At 36.6% G+C, this 20867-nt stretch overlaps 1 long non-coding RNA gene across 1 annotated transcript; it reads left to right on the plus strand.

Moving 5' to 3' along the window:
* Positions 1-6514: 6514 nt before the first annotated feature.
* LOC149783733 (uncharacterized) lies at positions 6515-20622 on the plus strand. The gene is made up of 4 exons (XR_016413665.1): positions 6515-6638; positions 8565-8627; positions 14511-14609; positions 16696-20622. It is a non-coding gene; the product is annotated as an uncharacterized LOC149783733 (long non-coding RNA).
* The last annotated feature ends 245 nt before the right edge of the window (positions 20623-20867 follow it).

Here is a 20867-nt window from a genome sequence, read left to right on the forward strand (position 1 = left end):
TCGTACAATAGCTGAAGTCTTGGCTCAGATTCATGCCAGTGATTTTGAAGAAGGCATGAGTGAACCAGAATCCAGGCCCAGAGAGTCTGCACCTAGCCAAAGTTCACCAGTACAGGGTGAAGTTTAAAGATTTCAAGTCCGACGTACCGTTGGAGAAAGCAGAGGGCTTCATCACCGAGATGTGGGATTCTTTGTTAACCACACTGAAGCGACAATGTCAAGCCAAAGAAGACGATCGCTTGAGACTTTCCAAACATCACGACAGCTTGAAATCCCTTGTTTGGATCGGGTTTAGCAGCCCCATAGAATTGACCCCTTCCAAAGTCATGGACAAGATACAACAGGTAGAACCATCTAATGACCAATTTCACATCACCGATGGAAAAGCCACACTGCTTATTACCCACTTCTCTCCTCCTCAAGGGACTGGACGCAAAAAGGTCTAATTGGTGGACGACCTTCGCAACATTAAGCGTAGCCTCGTCCGAATTAACAACCCTCTAGACCAGATGTTTTGTAGCCAGGGCTATGGTGGTGGGACGAACCTATGCCAACAAGAACGACACGGCAGAATGGAAAAGAGCCTGGAAAACTATTCGACAATCGGATCGAGGCAAATAACGAAATGAAGCAGAACTCCTGTTACAACAAGCTGGACTGTCCAAAGGCATACCCTGTGGCATTCCTGAAATGCAAAAATTGCCAGACGTCCTAGCTCCACGTTACACCTTGAAAGTGCACCCTGAAGAAGTGCGCGGACCTTTGTTGTTTCGAGGCCAAGATTGTAAGGATGGCAAATACATTCACGTCTATCATCACGATGAACATTTCGATGCCATTACCAATATCACCGGATTCCTGGGATACAGTTATTACTGTGAGACATGTGAATATGGCTATAACAATCGAGATCAACACAAGCATTGTGGATCGAAATGCTCAGGATGTTTGGCCTCTCAACCCTGTCTGGACAAAGGACAAGAACGAGTGCATTGTCCAGCTTGTCTGCGCAAGTTTGTAAGCTCTGCTTGTTACCAACAACATCTAACAACGGAAGGTTCACAGCAGAAATGTGCTTGTCAACTCCTGAGATTGTGCCCCACGTGTGGACAAAATATACGTGCCAATAATGCGAAGACACACGTTTGTCCAGGAAAGAAAAAATATCACATTTGTTACCAAATCGTATACTTGGAACATCAATGCTACATTCAAAATTACCAGCCCCAACAAGAGGAGGAAGATGACGACAAGAATAAAGGCAATTTCATCTTTTTCGATTTTGAATGCATGCAAGAGACTGGCATTCACATTCCTAATTTCTGCGTGGCTCATCGAGCGTGAGAAAAGTACATTCAACAACCTATCTTTAGTCATTGCCCTCACTGCAGTAAGATTCCTGGAGGACGTTAAAAAATCTTTCGGGGACCGAACACGGTGGCCAATTTTGCCTGATGGGTCTTAGACCGCATCGACAAGACGTGGAGCCAAGAGAACATCGAACGTTATGGAGATTGTCATTGCCATGCCACAGTGATGGCTCACAATTTCTCGGGATACGATTGACAGTTTCTTTTGAGGTACTATACGGAACATGGCACCGAACGTCCTAAAGTCACTTTGAACGGAGCCAAAATCATTTCCATGCAAGTGGGACAAGTGCAGTTTAAAGATTCGATGAGTTACTTGGCCATGCCTTTGAGTCAAATGACTAAAACGTTTGAAATGACAGAAATAGCCAAAGGCTACTTTCCACACTTTTTCAGTAGGGAAGCCAATCAACATACCGTTCTACCCCATTTGCCTGAGGCTAAAGACTACGACCCCGAAAACATGCGTACCGAACAACGAGAAGCTTTCTACGCTTGGTACCAGGCTCACACTTCGGACCCTTTCGACTTTCAGGAAGAAATGTTAAAGTATTGGCGTTCTGACGTGGACATTTTACGGCGTTACTGTGGAAAATTTCGAGAACTGTTCATGGAACACGGAGGGGTCGCTCCTTTGAAAGAAGCTTGCACCATTGCCAAAGCGTGCTCCTTAGTGTACCGCCAACGGTTCATGCTTGAAAACACCCTGGCTGTCATCAGTCCTCAAACGACCAACTTTGTCAAACGTCAATATTCGGTCAAAGCCCTACGCTGGTTACATTACTTGTGTGACAAGGAAGACAAATGGATTCAGCATGCCCGCAACGGAGGGGGCAGAAAGACCATTGGAACATATTCGTTGGATGGCTGCGACTTAGAAAACCCCAAGATCGTGTACGAGTTTAACGGTTGCTTATTTCACGGATGTCCCGTCTGTTACCCTGAACGTGACACTAAAAATCAGTTTTTACAAGGAACCATGGAAGACTTGTACCAGGACACTTGTCAGCGACGCTTGAAGTTATAACAGCAAGGCTACCAAGTGGTGGAAATGTGGGAACACGAATACGATCACCGTTTGAAAACCGATCCCGAGTTTAAACGCATCGTGTAAAGTTGAAAGTGGGTGGACCCCTGAACCCGAGGGATAGTTTGTACGGTGGAAGGACAAATGCCACCTGTTTGCTGTACGAAGCCGACGAAAAGAAAGTAAAAGAAATCAAGTACTTGGACGTGTGCTCACTGTATCCTTATGTGTACAAATATTGTCGCTTTCCTGCAGGGCACCGCAATTTCTGACGAAACACATCGACCTGGACCACATTCGACAATTCGAAGGCTTGATCAAGTGCAAAGTTTTGCCTCCCACCGACTTCTACCATCCCGTATTACCTCACCATTGCCAAGGCAAACTGATGTTTCCCTTGTGCCTTACTTGTGCCGAAACGTGCAATCAAGACCAGACTTATCAGCACACCAAGGAAGAACGCGCCTTGACGGTAACGTGGGTCAGCGTGGAATTGTACAAAGATTGTCACCCTCTTCGATGGCAAAGGGACAAAGGCACCGAATATCTGAACCAAGCTTTCCAAAAAGAGTTAAAGAAACGTGACATTCATTTTTCACCACAGAGAATCACGCAACCAAGGCCAGCATCGTGGAACGTTTTCAACGTACTTTGCAAGAACGCATGTGGAAATATTTTACGCATCACCACACTCTGAAGTACATCGACTTCTTACCGCACCTGGTTCAAGCGTACAACCAATCTTACCATCGAAGCATTGGACGTGCCTCGCAGTAGGTGACTCCCGACAACGAAGTGCTGGTTTCTGATCGCCTGTTTGGTACGTCCCCGACGGTGGCTGTCCCCAAGAAAGGTGATGTGTTGGCTGTGGGAGATTGGGTGCGCATTGTCAAAACCAAACGCAATTTCGACAAAGGTTACTTACCTAACTGGACCAACGAATCGTTTCGTGTCACTGGACGAGTATATGGTCGTCATCCTTCCGTCTTTAAATTGGAAGACATGAACGGAGAAGTGATCAAAGGAACGTTTTACTTGCCCGAGTTACAACGTGTCACCAAAAAAGAAGACGACATGTACGACATCGAAAGCATTCTGGAACACAGAACCCGAAAAATGGGCCAACGACGTGTCAAAGAAGTCAAAGTACGTTGGAAAAGATATCCTCCCAGTTTTGTTTCTTGGATCGACGCTTCGCAAGTCATCGACTATAAAAAGAAGTGACCGTCATGCCCTTCCACACAGACTCAGTTAGCGCTACCACTGCATCGACCACTCCTTACCCAGTTCTTCTCTGCAAGATTTACAGAAACAACCCTTGTGGGTGTGGTGTGGAGGACGTGTGCCTGAAACGCAAATCGTCTTTTCTGCCAAATCTTTGTGGTGTATTGTGTCATCGGTGCAGCCATTGCCAATTTGAGTTTGCAACAAGGAGACAAATAATTGTGGACCATTTTATTGAGCAGTTGCATCGGTTACCTGCTTCCCTATCCATCCCCGAAATTCTCCTCGAACGGGAACAGCGGGAATCTTGCGTCCAGTGTCAGTCACTACTCCAACAACAATAACAGCCCCATTTTGGGTGGAGACACGCCTCTGACTTCCAGTTACCCCTCGGACAGCCACAGAACTCCGGAATTATGAACAATAACAACCAATTTTACTTAACCTTACCCAGTTACAGTTCCATGGAGGTGTTTCCCAGCAACACTTTGTGCTGTTACACGGCCAAATTACCTCAGGCCATCCAATTAGATCACGAAGCCCATTTGGAAGTGGCTTGGTAGAGATCATTCACTCGAGACAAATCATAAACATCATCGAGAAGCAAAACACTTTCCAGGTGGAAATCCTGAATGCACAATTGCAAGAAGAAATCAATAAAATCGGATTTTCAGGGGACACAAGACCAGCCAGGAATCCATCCTTCAGTATCTACACCTTGAAAATTCCTTCGGGGTTTTATTTTAGTGGTGAACATTTGGTAGACACTATTGTATGATTGATGGGTGTACTATGGGTTATAGAGTATACAGCTTGGCCTTACTTCAGATGTGCATCTTTCAAAAAAGTGCTACCTCTACCTGGTCATTTTCACACCCTGAATTTCAGAGGTAAATTGTATAAAAAAGAGCCGATAACTTTTTTTACATTTTATATATTTGGTAATTCATTCACTGCACTTTCAAAAGCTGGCATTGTCTAGTCTGGCAACATTCATTTTCCCATTTTAATAGCTGCTATGTATAGTGTACTTTAGACTAATTCAGACTGATTTTTTAACACAAGGGAGCAGTCATTTTAGTTAACAGTGTGCTTAAATCATGTAAAATTTCCAAAAGTACAATATCCAAAGAAATATCATCCAAATTACATTAATGTAGCATAGAGGTATGCCAACATTCTCTCCATTGTGCATATTTTAAATGTGAACTGCTTCACCTTACATACATCACTCTCTCAAAAGTCCATATTAACTGGTGAGAATATAGGTATTATTATTGTATGATATAATTATGTTTACATGACTGAAACATTTAAGTCGCAAGCATCAAAACAATCCTTTTGAATAATTCTCCTGCCTTTCCCCCCATAGAACAGTATTTATGAGTGTCAGAGTCTCTGATAAGTCCAGCCCCCCCCCCCCCCCATGATAAAAAGTGAGCTATTTTAATAATGCACATTACATTTTGTAAACATAGCAACTAATATTATGCTGAATGACAGGAACACGAAACTAGCCAGAGTTATTTCTGAGATATTAGCAATGAATTTTACAATTTGAAAAGGGAGTTAACACATCAGGTTCATAAAGGTCAAAGGTCAAAGTGTCAAATATTTGCCCATTGTTTAATATGGAAGAAGCCAATTCACTTTCTCATCATTTATTTTTTATTTCATTGCAAATAAATGAAAAGAAACATTTTCACCATATAGTTCTTTTACTTATTGCAACAGTTGTAAATTTAAGTTGACTCTATTCCTATATTCTAAGATTTCTAATTTCCCCATAATTAAGGTCACTACTCACACAAACATGCCTCATGGCAAATTATGTAAGCAAGAGGAAAATGAGCATAGTTGGCTTATTTTCATGCTTAACATAAATATGAATGTACCATTTTATCCAGAACATCATACATAATTATATGAAAATAAAAAAAATAATTGCAAACATTTTGATATTTGCTTCAAGGTGGCACTCTACAGTTTCATATTTTGCATAGGGTTAGGATTTTAAAGAAAAAAGAATTTCCCCGGTTTTCCTCACTGGTTATACTGGCTATTAAAAAAGACCTTGTATATCTTAGGTATAGTTCAAAGAACCTTTAATTCCCTTTATTTTGGTGTATGATTGATGGGTGTACTATGGGTTATAGAGTATACAGCTTGGCCTTGCTTCAAATGTGCATCTTTCAAAAAAGTGTTAGCTCTACTTGGTCATTTTCACTTCCTGAATTTCAGAGGTAAATTGTATGAAAAAGAGCCGATAACTTTTTTTGTTACATTTTATATATTTGGTAATTCATTCAGTGCACTTTCAAAAGCTAGTATTGTCTAGTCTGGCAAAATTCATTTTCCCATTTTAATAGCTGCTATGTATAGTGTACTTTAGACTAATTCAGACTGATTTTTTAACACAAGGGAGCAGTCATTTTAGTTAACAGTGTGCTTAAATCATGTAAAATTTCCAAAAGTACAATATCCAAAGAAATATCATCCAAATTACATTAATGTAGCATAGAGGTATGCCAACATTCTCTCCATTGTGCATATTTTAAATGCAAACTACTTCACCTTACATAGGTCACTCTCTCAAAAGTCCATATTAACTGGTGAGCGCCCCCTACAGGTATGATAGCATTCAGAAAACGGCTATCAGCCTTGGTTATCAGCCTTGCCTAATTAAACTGAAAAAATCCATCGAATACGACAACTAGTATGTACAGATTGATGTAAATAAGTCACATAAAAGGATTAATGATACAAAATAATTTTTTAATTAAATATAAAAGCTATTTATCAAATTTATTATCACGTTCTCCAGCTAGGGGCCGGTCATTGTAATGTCATGTTTTGTAAGCGTCTGTCGACTATGATCAATCGCAGAATTTGAATGTATTACCGAATAAGATAGATAGTAACTTACCAGATAAATATTGTTACTTGCTGGGGCTTAGACGACGACAAGAGAAGACATTCGAATTTAACCAAATAGAGCGCATATTCAGGAGCATGGTGTATGATCATATTGTATTTTGAAGCAATAATTGATAGGCTGAGTTCAAATCCTAGCTTTGACCTGAGTTTCAAATTTAAATGGCTCGTGCTGCTGGAATAGTAGAGAACTCGCCTTGGGATTACTCGCCCCATGAATAGTCCTACAATGTAAGACACTGCACGAGTTTGTTTTGTTTTAGTGCTAGTCCTAACGCCCAAAACATAAATATCAGCGTCATGGTCTTACATGTAGGACTAGCTCCACGGAGAACCTGTCCCTTGGAGAAATCATCATTCCAAGTGTCAGGAAAAGTCGCCCCGAAGATCATAGATACTAATTTAGAGGTATCGCCCAATGATGGATACCGCGTTTTATGATCGCCTATTGAATTGTTCAGTTACCGAATAACCGAGATACATCATGCTACATGTCTGAGGCATGACGCTCCAGTGCATACATCACTATAAACTGCCACATGCAGACATATCATATACACATACATACATCATTTAGGACTTAATCACACTTAAATTCAGATATACCCCTCACACACACACCTGTTCATTTCTATAGCAAGTGTTACTTATGCCCTGTGTATGTTGGACTATTATTGCCGGTCATTGCAGAATAACTTTTTGCTGTTGTTGATTTTGTTTATATAGTACAAGTCACACAGGACATGCAGGTATTCAGCACCGACTATTTCAGTAATTGGTGCCATTTTTTTATACTTTGATTCTACATACCTTTGCGTAGCAAGTATTCACTTCATTTAGATTCTTATACATCCATATTCCTTTGGAAGGACATTATTTCGATGCCCCAAGAGGTCCCAGCGGCAAAATCAATATTAAAGTACGTATATATTTTGACAAAATGAACCTAAAGGTGTGATCCAGTATAATCTGGATTGAATGGTGCGCACTATGATGTCACAATGAAAGCTACACATATTGATAAACAAATTCGTACTACCCTCGACTGTGATGATTACACTGGACATGCTCTTATTTTGACCCAAGTTCAGTACATGGCCACCATTGTAAAAGTCCATAGCAATAGATATTTGTCTGGAAGATTCATGGAGACAGTTAAGGTGCAGAGCATTAAGTAATTAGGATCGAATAGACTTTGGTTAAATAAAATTAGTGTTAAATTTTAAACGAATTTATATTTAATTAAAAATGAGTAAATGCGCATACATGACCCATGTGACTTGTACTATAGTAATGTCACCATTGTGTGGTGTTATATCATTATATCAGACTTGTTTGTTTGAAACTTACCAAAACCAAGATAACATAATAATCTTTGTGGTATCCTAGATAGTAACAACTTAAGTGCAGCCTCATTTATTTCAGCATATATCTGATAATTTACCTCATAAGCTTTGTCTCCATCCCAACAAAGCATTGTAACTGTCTATTTAACTATTTAGCTTAAATGATCCCAATTTTTTTCATTGGAATTTAATATTTGCCTCATATTTTTAGTAATAACGAAATTATATCACCAAATACCCATTTTTATAGAAACAAACCTGGCTTAGAATAACTTAAATATGAGTATCTGAAGGCTTCACTCCATCTTTTTGTCCACTAACTTCACAGATGTGCATCAGTACCCCTACCCCCTCAATCAACTATATAAGATGCTTTTGAGGTGTAAACGCCAGCGCTTTTTTATTTCTACATGCAATGTTACCTACGTTTTAAGCTTCACCGGCTGGAACTTATGCAACTGGTACATGAAGTAAATTGGTGATAACTATGCCAGTATTTATTGACAATTTCATCTGCTTTGAGAATTGATATTATTAATGATAACTGATTGATTTCTTTGTGAACACTTAAGGTATAAATTTGACAGTCTTAATCAGTATACAAGTAAGCTCTCTCACTTCTCCAGAGAAGCTCTCTAACTCTGTCTCTCTCTCTCTCTTCAGTCAGCCTGGATTGAATTCTCCAACCACCCTAGGGCTAGTGTTCCCTAAGCGAGTTCTCCATTGGTAAGTTCTCCATTTGCCAAATACATGCCACATGACATAAGATGCGACATTTAGTCCAGGGTATATCAATTGATCGTTTTTGATGTCCCTGTATTATTAATATTTGCATCTTTAATATATTTTATTTCTTTCAAACACATTTTATCGGCAATAATACACTTATAAGTAATAATTACAAAAATTATCCCCCAAAAATTACAATATAATACTTAGTGAAGTTTTTTAAAGATTTTTTTATGTCACAACAGAGTTGTTTTCCCCTTAAATTAAAATATTTAAATGAAAGATTTCATTATGTATGGTTTTCAGTTAGATTAATTATTCCTAAACTATTTGCATATCCGCCCATATGTAGAGATGTAACAATTTTGGGAAATTTCTACCAGGTACCTGTCAGGCCTAACAATCAGTTCTCTGGGTACCCAATCAAATGAAAATTGTATTAAATGTTAATCTGAACTGCTTTGTTGTATAAGCATAATTATTACTAAAATAAGCAGCAAAAAAGCATAATCTGAGCATAAAAAGAGCAATATACACCACTCCCTTGATAACTCGTGCACCACGGGTCCAAAAACAGACTGTGCTATAGGCAAGGGTGTAATTTATCAAGGGACCTCCATAACTATATGAAATGATGCCATCCTTGCTTGACACTGTGAAAGCCTCTAAGGGGGGTAGGGCTAGCTGGTCTGTTTAATGGCTGAATACTCATTTTAAAATCTAATTGGCAATAACTGTCAATAAAGTGCTTTGTCTAATTAAGTTATTTGCTTTTATGTAAAAATGACCTTTATAGTCAAGACGCCCAACCACTGAGAGATCGATAAAAATTCCAACAGGTTTCAATTACCAACTTTGATCACGATTTCGTTCATGTTCAACAAATACGGGTCAGATTTTTGGTACTTTCTAGTAAAATAAAATGGGCTCTACAACTGACCCCATGTTATAAGCAGGTCTGCTACTTACCTGGATCAGTGGTTAAAAGTTTCGTCTCAAATCGTCTAAATTCATTTGGATTAGTAGTTACACTGTATTTACAGTTTGTTTTTGGACACCGTTTGGGAGGAGGGCAGATATAGCATTTATATGCTTTGCAATTTTCGGTTCTTGCTCCACTATAATTTTTTCTACATCTTATGCTAACAGTTGCCTCGCTTGGCGCTCAGCATTAAGAGGTTAGTGTTAGGACTAGTCGGCCTGGCGTCAGGATAATGTGACTGGTTTTGACATCATGCTACCTGTCAGCGGCATGATACCCCTTTGCTAGATATTGCTATTAAACTGTCACACTGCAGACATCGTAACGATATGACTTAATTTTTTTTAAAGCTACGTTAAAAATCCAAATCACACACACACACACACCTGTTTTTCATTCATTATCCTTTCCATGGTATTGGGCAAAATACTTATTTTTCTTTATGACAGCATGTCATCATGTGAGCTAACGGTAATTTTGTTATGGAGGGGGGGGGGGGGCATAAATTTATCTTCCCCTGTATGTTTTCAGACACCTAATTAAAGAATTCAATGTCTTTGGACGACAAAAAAAGTAATTATTTGTTGCCGTCTGAAAACATACTGTAAATACCGTAGTACAATAGTAGAGACAAAAGAAATTGATAGATTATTTATGTGTAACACTCACTTTAACTAGTCTACATGTCTACAGTAACTTTCGTGAATAGTTGTAAAGTCCAAATGATGATTGTTGTATTATACTCGACCTGCCATGGTTCGTCCCTCAACGGCAGTCCAGTGCAGCATGTTTTTAAGTTTAACAAAATCCCTCTCCTAACATTTTTCAGTCGTATAACATCCATCAGTCACATCTATTCATCCCAGCTTGGGGGGTTATTTTATTGCCACTAAAACACTTGTGCGTTCATTAGTACTTTCAAGACTGGATTATTGTAACTCAATTCTGTCTGGTTCATCTCAATATCTACTCCAGAAACTTCAAAAAGTTCACAACACAGCTGCTCGGATCATGCTTAGAATACCACGATCAGAGCACACCTCCCCACTGCTCTGTACCCTACATTGGCTATCCATTCGATCCAGAATCAAACACAAAATTTGTTCTCTGTGCTACGTCTCACTGATTGACTCTAGTCCAACATACCTATCCGATCTCACCCATGTGTACACACCAGCAAGATACTTATGCTCCTCTTCTGACAATCGTATACTCATTATTCCCACTATGAAAACAAAGTCATATGAACAGTGTTCTTTTGCATACCAGGGCCCAGCAACGTGGAATGAATTGCCCACTGAACTTAGACACAAAGACACACTGATCACATTCAAGAGGGCTCTCAAAACTCACTTATTTCAACTGCAAGAACAAACTTAAAGACCTAATAATGTTTCCTACCTGAAATATTCTCAGCATGTTTTTAATTTTTTAATTTTTTTTCTAATTTCATGGTATTTGTTTTTGTAATAATATTATTATATATTTTTTATCTTATAGGTGTTGTCTAATGTTGTAAAGCGCTTGGAGCTTCTAAAGATTAGATTATTATTATTATTATTATTATTAATGTCTGGCATCATTTATTTTCAATCTAGACTGGTTCACTATGTATGTAGTATAAAAATAGAATGAATCTGACAAGTTGTTTCGATGCGAGAAACCCACCTGTTTTCTTGGAACTGTTTCATATAAAAAAATCACGCAAAAATTACACATTTACACATGTGAATTTTTATTTGAATTGTCTTCTCAGTGTTATAAAATAACAGTTTTTTTTACTCTTAATTTTAAACAGTTCAGTGAAAAATTTCATTCTGTATAGTTTGTTCAATTTTTCTCAACATGATATAAGAAGTGTATGTTATCGTAACTACATTTTTGTGTTACATTTGCCATGACAAAAAATATCTGATTTGGGTTTCCTGGTATTAAAAAACACAGTAAACATATGAGCAGCGTCCCTGACTTGAACAGCTAACACTCACTCCAAGGCCACAAACTTGAGGCAATAATGGCATTTAGTTAAACTGGGCATTTCTATTGTGCTTTCTTTTATTTGAATTGTAGTACGTATTTTAATTTTATTTCATCAAATATTTCTTAATCAGTACTTACTGTTTCTAATGACGAGAGGTATTGACGAGTTGATGTCATCTGGAACTCAAAACAGGTGCATTTAGGTCGTGAGAAAAATGGCACACAATCTGAAATATCAGCGTTGATTCTTAAATAGGTCGCATGAGAAAGGAGAGAAGTGTCCTCCCTTGTATTGTTATATAGTACATGTATGATAAGTAAATTGTAAGGAACCATACGAGCCCCTTTGATGATGAATAAATGAGCACACAACACAAGCTTCAAACTGAAATCATTTTTCTGTGTCTCGATTTGAACTTGGAAAACTTATTTTTTTTAATGGGTACCCGGTTGTACATTATTTTACCTGGGTTATTATCAATGGGTGAATACCTGTGTACCTGTTGGCATCTTTACCCATATGTTTTTAACCTCTACCAATTTTAAAAACAAAAATCATCAAGAATATAAAAAATTCACAAAAGTTTGCCATTTCATTCAGTGTTTTATAATTTCTAAACTGATTGATACCAAGGGGTCCCTAACACTGTCCGATTATTGGTATTTCAATGCAAACAGGAATTTCTGATGTAAACAAACAGACTGCTCGGTGTCCATTTCTTATTTCTAGAATTGTCTATTTCAGCCAAACCTGTGTCTATATCCAATATTTGCAATTTCTAGTTTAAATATTTCTAAAACAAATTGAACACATAAATAGGAAGAACTCCTGTATGCATTTGTTCAAAGAGATGTAAATCCAAAATTTACGGAATTATTTGATTTCAAAGATAATGAACTACATCACATACATTGCTTGTGAACATTGACTGGCCTAAGGAGATATGGTGACCATGTTGCTAGAGATTCAAAATCAAAATGCGTGTGATTTGGATTTTTAACGTAACTTTAAAAAATTTTCAGTCATATTACTACGATGTCTGCAGTGTGACAGTTTATAGTGATGTCTAGAACTGGGGCATCATGCGGCAGACATGTAGCATGATATCCCATCCAGTCACATTATCCTGACACCAGGCCGACCAGTCAGAACATTAACCTCTTAATGCTGAGCACCAAACGAGGCAACGGTTAGTACCATTTTTTAAGTCTTTGGTATGACTCGGCCGGGAATCGAACCAACGACCTCCTGCATCCGAGGCGGATGCTATAACCACTAGGCCACCATAGCGGTGATTGAAAATGCCAATAAGTTGACTGTTTGGGAACCCCTAGTGACGATCAGATTAAAAATTATAAATCAATGAATGAAATGACTGCGTTCTGTGCATTTTTTATATTCTTAATGCGTTTTAATATTAAATGGTGGTAGAAACAAATGGGATGGTGCAAGAATGCTATAACATGGTATAAAAAGTGTATATTATAGTAACCAAGTTTTGCTTTGCCTTTGCCTTCAAAACAATATGGCTTTCTTCAAATAAAAAGATAAAGAAAACCAACACAACCATATGCCCTGACTTAAACAGCCAACACTCGCTCCAGAGCAACAAACTTGTTGCAAATATGGCATTAGTTAAACTGGACATTTCCATTTTGTTTTCTATTATTGTAATCGTGGTACATATTTATATTTTATTTTGTCAAATATTTCTTAATCAGTACTTACTATCAGTATTTTAGAAAAAAGGTGTTGATTCAGTTGGTGACAATGATTTTGAAACAGGGATGTAAGGTTGCGAGAGACATGGGTAACCAATCAAAGACTGGTGCAAAGTTAAGACAGTCGATGATACTGTGCAGATGTACACAAAACAGTGCAGGAAATAAACAGTAAACAGGTGACATTATGTAAGAAATCCACTTTCAAACTTCTAATACAGTTTTTTTGCCAACTAGTTTGAACATAACATAAAAAGATTTGTTTGTTTTGAGTGAAGAACAGAAAAAGATCATCGATTGGATTTGTTACCCATTATATTTACTCAATATCTATTTTAAAATGTCTGTTTCTGGAGGAGATAAAGGACTGTAACATTGTGCAAGTTTTAACAACAGTGACCTGCAGAAACCTGAAAGACTAACATGCTTAAGCAATTAAGCCGATTTCATGATCATCCAGATGTAGTGGGCAAAAGCTAAGATAGGTCCGAATTTAGCATTTAGTATTTGGATAATCACATTACTTAAATAATCATGCTAAAAAACTACTTATTAAGCCTGCCTTTTTTCATTAGCAAGGTGTAACAGCATTGTCTTACCAGAGGTCTCTGTTCTATCAAATCAGTTGGCCATTTTAATGCATGTTTTTTTTTTTTTTTTTTTTTTTTTTACAGATGTTAATTATAGATATGATAATCATGTTTCCTGTTAAACTTCAAAGTGTGTGTCCTGCAGTATTACTGAACGTCTTTGTGCAAACATTTAGAGATAGAAACAGAACTCTTGGATATTATGATCATAAAAAGGGATTTCTCAGATAAGGAAAAGTGTTGCTGTAAAATGTAATCATTTGCAACAATTAGTATATTTCACAGTTCAGGTATGTGGTAGCCATACAGATAGCTTTACGTAAATTATATACTTGGTGGCCAGTTCAATAGACTTTCTAAATGAGGCGTGAATTGTCTTTTCCAATTAAATTGAAAAGGAACTATTGAATAGCCTTGGTGAATAAATATAAATATATATAATAAAACAATATTAGTTCTACATTCCTTTGTCAACCTATCCAGATATCAGTCATGGCTTCAATATTGTGGCCATACATTGATTTAACTATAAGATGGACAATGTATGTATCTTTTTTCTCCATTAATGATCAAGATGTTCATGTATTACAATTTGTTTTTATTTAGCTGAACACTGACAGTTTGTTTTGGGAAAATATCCCTTGGGCTGACAGTGTCCACCATTGTGTTGAATCTGCAAGTGGATTTAAAGTTCTGTCATGGCAGGTTAGTGAAAAACCTATCAACAACAATTTTATTTTAATGCTGATTGATCTCACTTTATTAAAATGATAGTTTTATTTCCTTTTCTTATTCTTTTTAAAAACATTGAATATACCATATTTACAGTATACATTGGGACAGCTTAAATTAATTTTCAAAATAATGTTTTGGTGAACTGTTTGTTTTTATGAGTTTTAGGTTGTGGGACAACTTTTAAATCATACAAAAAGTGCATGTCAGTGAACGCACTCAAATTTAAAATGTATTAAAGTGTGTTCTTCAGATAAAACACTTCTATCTACCGCAACATCTTCTCATCAACCCAACCATTCTCCTGTACACATTCGATCCATGCTTTCGATGCATGAATGTTTTTTAGCTTCCTCATGCTGTTAAAATTACCACTGGTGACAACTCATCTCCTGAAGTGGAAACTGCAAAGACTAAAGTAAGACATTTTGTCTGCGCATTTCATGAAAATTTTCACTTTTAAGACTGGCCTGATTGCTGCAAAACTGACGGGTTTCTTGTCATTGTTCTTGAATTAAATATGTTGAGAATTATATGTTCTTTCTGTAGCTGTCTTTCATTTAATATTATTTAATATTTGTACAACAACATTAAAAAGAAGTTTGTTGTTGATATCAAATGATTATTGGACTTTTGATATCGTTGTTGGAGTTATGAAGTCAACACAAATGGCTGAATTAATCTGACTAGTAACACAAATGGCAAGTACCGGGTCATGTTTCATCTATGGTGTAGTTTTGTCTAGTCTGTCAGCGGATTAAAGACATAATGATTATAATACTTGCCATATTTGCCAATTTTGAGAAATTAAATCAGTTTCCTATCAATTATATAACATAGTTTAAATTTGCTAGGCCTACTGGTAAGTGACTACCATATGCCGCTACCACACAGTGGCAGCAAATTCCTATTTTTTTCTAATGCAATTGCTCGGACCTCACACCTGAACCTAGAAAACCAAATGTAAAAAATAGGATTTGTATATTTATAGGAAATTCGGATTAGAAAAGGGACTGCTTTTCATTTTAAGCCAAATTTTGTTGTCCAAAATTTTGAATCGCTTAGCTGAACTTTGGTGTGAAACTATTACACAGTGACATGTAGCTTGAAGCATTGGTTTCAGATCTTAAATAGAACACAGGAGAAATAGGAAAGTGTCATCCCTTTTATTATATATTCAAAAACAAAACGAGCCAATGTATCAGTACAGGTTTGGGGACTGGTTTATCAGTTACAAGAAGACAATTTGATTTTAAAGAAATTCAGTTGTTTATACAGCGGTTATCATTTTGAAGGCTTTTTTTTTAAAAATTTAAATCAACCCTTTTTGTAAATGATTTTAAATGATTGATGTTAAACTAGATCATCTTAATGAGTTTAGGTTGTTTGAAAAATTTTGTTTGGGTTTTTGGCACAGGTAAATTTAAAGTTAAACTGTTTTCGTTTCAAGAAAAGATTCTAATACTATGCTTTTATTTTATTTTCCTATTGTGATAGGAAATCTTTACATTGTATAACACGCATATGTTCATTATGTTGTTTCCACATAACAACATAGTGTAGGTCAGCATGGTAAAATTAGAATTTGCATTCTGTACATTGAAATGACTTTACCTGCCAATTTATATGAGTATAGTCAAACTTGTTTTGTGTGATACATTTCATGGTTTTGCACATGCTCATCTTTTCTGACTACTTTGGAGTCTTGAATGATAAACAGCTTTAGATTTAGAAAATGCATGTTTTATAATCCAAAATGTTCTTTAATTCCATTCAGTCATGGTCATATGTGAATCTTGAACAAAGTAATTTCATCCTGGAAATGACCTGAACATTTATCTTTTGAAAAGCATGGGAACCATGTTTGTAACTACTGCTTTTACAGTTGACCAGTGAAGGTAAAATCTGATATTTAGATTTCATCAATTTTTCTATCACAATGCTAGAATTATTATAAATAATAAGCTATTATATTTTTTTAAATGCAGCATGGGTAACATGTATATACTTTTCCTTTTGCAGTAACATTATAACTGTTGAAACTGTTCTTTCATTGTAGGTATTCTGCTGTCCTGGTTGTCCTGTGAAATTCACTAACGAAGACTTTATTTTGAACCATTAATTGTGCAGACATGTTCCTTATAGAATGAAAATGGAGATGATTTGTATGTTTCTTGAATCATTTATTGCAAAATCTGAAATAACTGCAGATCTGTTTACCCGTCCATATTTTACCGTATTTGTACAGAATAAAGTCCCTCGGTATGGTCATTGATCGGAAAATACGATTTGAGGATGCATTTATTATTAATATTTTTGGATTAATTTGTAAGTGGTTTTTATTCCATTTTATTTTGTTGTATCATCTCTAAAATCTGTGTCCGTGTCTGCAGTCTGTGCCACATCATTGATTTTAACATTCTTCGCATCCGGTTGTTTAAACAACGAAAATTGTCGATGATAAGAAAGTTTTAGCATGAAAATAGAAATTCTAATAATAGAAAGCAGCATTTTCTACCAGTCTGTAATACTCTGTGGCCATGCCTTAAACCATCGTCTAAAAGAGAACTTAGACTTTTCCTGTGCACATGGTGGAAGGAATGACTGTTCACGGCATGTGGAATCAGAAAATCATGCAAAATTGGAATAATTAGTGAAGGGAAATATAAATGTTTTGTCAATGATGAAGGGAAAGGAAGTCAGTGATCAACACATATTTCAAAAGCAAATAACTCGGGCTGAGGCGATTCTCTGTGAGTTGATCATAAATATGAATTTGTCATTGAGCACAGCTGACAAGTTAACAGAAGCAATGACAAATATGTTCCCAGATTCCAAAATTGCACAAGGTATTTAGAAGCAATCTGTTACTGTAAATGTTAACAAAGCTGATATCAGATTTTATGAAATAAATAAGATTGCCTTCACATATCTAGATGAACTTATTATTTTCTGAGAGGATGGATGGTGGTAACAATTTATGTCATAATGTTTTGTATTAAGTCTTCCTTTACCTTGTAAAATGTAGAGATTTGGCTTTATTTTAAATGTTACAGATATGTATGAAGCTGAGAAAACAGATTTTCTAGAGAAAGTAACAGAGTTAAATAACAGCATGAATTTGGGTGTGTGGAGGTATTCCTTTCTGGGTTTTTATCACTGTAATATAAGTATGTTTAAGTCAATGGTCAATATCTGCAGATTTTGCTTAGAACACAGAGGTGCCTGAATATCAATGTCTTTACAAACTAGGAGTTGTTTACAGAATAGTGTGGGGCGCCGAGTGGTCTAAAGCACTCTCCGTTACGGATCACTGCCATCTCACCTGTGTCTGCGTGGGTTTGAGTCTCGGATTCAGCCAATATGTACATGTGAGAAAGCTAGTAGCTTCTCGTGGGTCGGTGGTTATTTCCTGGCTTTTCCCGGGTTCTTCCTCCACCGTATATACTGGCTGCCATTTATAGCCTATATTGTGCTGAAAAATGGCGTTAAACCCTACAACAACAGCAACAAAATAGTGTATCATCAGTATGTCGTGCAATACTACATAATGGTAATTATAGTGTATTTATAGTGTCTTCAGTTTGTGCCCTGTTTCATAGGTGATATGTGCTAAGATGCTAGAAACACTGAATGAAAATCCTGACAGACACTGCTTAAAATACTGACAAGAAAATGTATGGGTAAACAAGTCTGTAACTGTTCAAAATTAGCCCAATTAATTTGCTTCTTCTGGGCACCATACATGCATTAAAATTTTATTGTATTATATATTTTGGTGTTTTCTGTCATACAAAGTTTTATTGGTTGCATTTTTGAGTATAAGTACAAAAGTATTTTTTTTTCTTAAAGAACTAATCAGCTCTTGTTTCCTCCATATTAACGTTTTTGAATAGAATGTGAAAATGTGAATTATTAATTTTGAAACAATACAATATCAATGTATTATGTATGATACACATATTTGTGTTACACAAAAATGTGAACTAAAAATATTTATTTTGGGTCCTAAGGTTATAGCTGTCATCACTAGTTTTGAATGAGGAAAACTTGTCATACTTCACTATTTTCCTATTTTGACTGAAAACCCTACTTAACTAATTCACTTGTGAATTTTTTTTAATTAATTAAACAGATTCTTGTAAAACTCAGTTTGGCTCACAATGTATTTATTGATCACTCAATCTAAAAATCACCCACATCTTTATCAGATTTGACTTTTTCACCGAAACATTTTAATTGACGTGTATTGTGCTTTGCACTTTTTGATTTGTAAACAGTACATCTTTCCTTGTGATGACCTGTCCTGCAAACAATCCACTGGTTTTTGTTGGTATCAGGACCATCTCTTACATGCATTACAAGCTGCAATTGTTTGATCTTTGCTGGCATCGTGCCACAGAAACTTCTGCAGCCAAGAATCTTTGAAGTTCCATTTCTTTATTTATCATATTCCATGTTAAAGTCAGGTTTAGTTTTAAGCCTTTTTTTAATATAACATTTTATTCAACTTTTCTTCATCTTGCACAGGCTTTATAAGAAAACAATCCATCCAGATGCATTCTGTGGAAAACCAATTATAGTCGCACATAAAATGGTTTCAAGGAGTCATTTGAATGATTCAAAACAGAAGATTCCTTGGGGGAAACCCTATCCCCCAGTCAATGAAATTTGTTCTTGTGTAAAACAGCACTGTCTGCTTCCATTGTTTGTATCTACAAAACCTATGGCTGCTTTCAGCCCTAATCAATACATTTCAGTAAATAGACAATGCACTGATATTGTACATGCTGGTAAGAATGAATAACATTTGACCAAGTCATATCAGAGACTTATAAAAATGGTACTAGCAGCTGCCTCGCAAGGCGCTTAGTATTAAGAGGTTAGTGTTAGGACTGATCGGCCTGGTGACAGGATAATGTGACTGGGTGGGGCATGATAACACATATCTGCGGCATCATGCCCCAGTGCTTGATATCACTACAAAATGTCACACTGCAGATATTATAGCGATATGACTGAAAAATTGTTAATGATGCACTAAAAATCTAAAACACTTACACTTAATGTATTTTTTTCATTTATTTTCATGATTGTTAACTGACAACAGTTGTGGGGCCCCGAGTGGTCTAACGCGCTCTCCGTTACGGATCACTGCCATCTCACGCCTGTCTGCGTGGGTTCGAGTCTCGGATTCAGCCAATGTGGGTATGTTAGAAAGCTTGCCAGTAGCTTCTCGTGGGTCGGTGGTTCTTTCCGGGGTTTTCCCGGGTTATTCCTCCACCATTAATATTGGCCGCCATGTATAGCCTATCGTGTGCTGAAAACTGGCGTTAAACCCTACAACAACAACAACAACAACACAACAGTTGTGGTATTAATCAACAAAAACTTAATAGAGAGTCGGAAATCTTTTCATTTCGTTGATGTAATAGATTTGATAGCTGTTCCAGTTCAGAATATTTCCGTATATTTGTTTTCCTTTTATTTATTATCTTCCAATACTAATTCTAGAGTGACTGCATGTCAGTTCCTACTGGACATGATGACATAGTTAATGGGTCTCACTGCTCGGCTCCTTAAACTGCAGGTAGTCTACACAGTATTAGGTTTTTTTCCCCTCCTTTCTTCATGGTTTATATTAATTCTTTTGATAACCCCAAACTTTTATGTACATTTCAATCACATGAATAAATGGGTCTTGATTTTGCTCTGTTATATGATGTCCATGTGAAATTGACCAGAGTTATTTGCCCTTCAAATACTGACCCACTGTTTCTTTTTCATGTTATCAGCTGTCATCTATTGTATTGGGTTTTAGTGAAACTCATCAAACGTCTTCATGTGATGAACGTTTGTAAAACTTTATTTTCAATATTTGTATTTGAACCGCTCTATTGATGTTACCATTGTTGAAAATTATTAATGTTTTATAAATTATTTTATTTTGTTCTTGTGGTTGGGAATACATAATGAAAGTTTCAAACGGCTATTATTTGTTTTTCTCACCCATGCAACAAAAAAATTATAGTTGTTTTGCTAACCTTACTTTTCTTATCTCAGACCAGTCGTCTCAGTCAAGGTGTCCACGCGCTCAGAACTACTTTTAAAAAAAGAAACCCTTGTTGTCTTCTGCTGTGCCTGATGTAGTTCTTTTAAAATCAAACAACAACAAATATATAACAAAAAACATAGTAACTTATGTCAATCCATCTTTGAGAACACACCATG

This window comes from Sinohyriopsis cumingii, chromosome 14, assembly GCF_028554795.1.
Source record: "Sinohyriopsis cumingii isolate HCF-2022 chromosome 14, ASM2855479v2, whole genome shotgun sequence".
Classification (NCBI taxonomy): Eukaryota; Metazoa; Mollusca; class Bivalvia; order Unionida; family Unionidae; genus Sinohyriopsis; species Sinohyriopsis cumingii.